At 40.7% G+C, this 1930-nt stretch overlaps 2 non-coding genes across 2 annotated transcripts; both read right to left on the reverse strand.

The window, feature by feature from the left end:
• Window positions 1-1010: 1010 nt before the first annotated feature.
• TRNAS-GCU lies at window positions 1011-1092 on the reverse strand. The gene has a single exon. It is a non-coding gene; the product is annotated as a tRNA-Ser (tRNA).
• Window positions 1093-1753: 661 nt separating this feature from the next.
• On the reverse strand, window positions 1754-1835 carry TRNAS-GCU. Its single transcript has one exon. It is a non-coding gene; the product is annotated as a tRNA-Ser (tRNA).
• Between the last annotated feature and the right edge of the window lie 95 nt (window positions 1836-1930).

Raw genomic sequence — 1930 nt, forward strand, 5'->3', positions numbered from 1 at the left:
CCTTTTTCCGTTTGTAAAGACCTTGAAATTTATGACGAAGGTGTTGTATGTCTTTTAAAGTGTGCAAAATTTATCTTGTTGTCGCAGTTCGTTATCTCGAAACCTCTAAAATTAAAATTGGGTCATGACACATCCAACATGGGTTCGAGATGGGAACGAAGCATTCATTATAATAAGGGCCTGAATACCTCGTGAGGTAACCTGCCAACGAGGACAATATCATTTAGCGGTGGCCTTTGGCTAGTACAAAAGGAAATATGATCTTTACTTAGCCTGAGAGATTCGAACTCTCGCAGGGAAACCCCATGTACTTAGCAGGCACACGCCTTAACAACTCAACCAAAGCGACTTTTTTGATTTAGGAACAAATCTCAAAGAGGCACTACGAACAACAAAGGTAGTTGTTTAATGAGGAATCAGTTAGAACTTCGAGACCTACACAATTGTTAGAGCACAGTAAAGGGTAAGCCCGAACATCTTATAGACCAAAGGAAAGTCGTGGAAACCCAGTAGAAGAATGAAGCGACGGCAGCCTACAAGTAGGTTGGTTACTAAGTAGATTTTTATACTCACACCTTTCTCCTTTCCTTGTTCAGTTACTGGTCAAGGTGGGGTGATGCTCTGGAGCTCTACTATCACAAAACGGTGTTGACACGGTGTGTATGTTAGATGTATTCGACCTGGGACATCAACTAGTCGTTTAATTTTGTAGGTTGATTTTGAATTCTTTTTGTATCCCATGCCCTTTTTCCGTTTGTAAAGACCTTGAAATTTATGACGAAGGTGTTGTATGTCTTTTAAAGTGTGCAAAATTTATCTTGTTGTCGCAGTTCGTTATCTCGAAACCTCTAAAATTTAAATTGGGTCATGACACATCCAACATGGGTTGGAGATGGGAACGAAGCATTCATTATAATAAGGGCCTGAATACCTCGTGAGGTAACCTGCCAACGAGGACAATATCATTTAGCGGTGGCCTTTGTCTAGTACAAAAGGAAATATGATCTTTACTTCGCCTGAGAGATTCGAACTCTCGCAGGGAAACCCCATGTACTTAGCAGGCACACGCCTTAACCACTCAACCAAAGCGACTTTTTTGATTTAGGAACAAATCTCAAAGAGGCACTACGAACAACAAAGGTAGTTGTTTAATGAGGAATCAGTTAGAACTTCGAGACCTACACAATTGTTAGAGCACAGTAAAGGGTAAGCCCGAACATCTTATAGACCAAAGGAAAGTCGTGGAAACCCAGTAGAAGAATGAAGCGACGGCAGCCTACAAGTAGGTTGGTTACTAAGTAGATTTTTATACTCACACCTTTCTCCTTTCCTTGTTCAGTTACTGGTCAAGGTGGGGTGATGCTCTGGAGCTCTACTATCACAAAACGGTGTTGACATGGTGTGTATGTTAGATGTATTCGACCTGGGACATCAACTAGTCGTTTAATTTTGTAGGTTGATTTTGAATTCTTTTTGTATCCCATGCCCTTTTTCCGTTTGTAAAGACCTTGAAATTTATGACGAAGGTGTTGTATGTCTTTTAAAGTGTGCAAAATTTATCTTGTTGTCGCAGTTCGTTATCTCGAAACCTCTAAAATTTAAATTGGGTCATGACACATCCAACATGGGTTGGAGATGGGAACGAAGCATTCATTATAATAAGGGCCTGAATACCTCGTGAGGTAACCTGCCAACGAGGACAATATCATTTAGCGGTGGCCTTTGTCTAGTACAAAAGGAAATATGAATTTTACTTCCCCTGAGAGATTCGAACTCTCGCAGGGAAACCCCATGTACTTAGCAGGCACACGCCTTAACCACTCAACCAAAGCGACTTTTTTGATTTAGGAACAAATCTCAAAGAGGCACTACGAACAACAAAGGTAGTTGTTTAATGAGGAATCAGTTAGAACTTCGAGACCTACACAAT

The sequence above is a fragment of the Cucurbita moschata genome, unplaced genomic scaffold (assembly GCF_002738365.1).
Source record: "Cucurbita moschata cultivar Rifu unplaced genomic scaffold, Cmos_1.0 Cmo_Scf00187, whole genome shotgun sequence".
Taxonomy (NCBI): domain Eukaryota; kingdom Viridiplantae; phylum Streptophyta; class Magnoliopsida; order Cucurbitales; family Cucurbitaceae; genus Cucurbita; species Cucurbita moschata.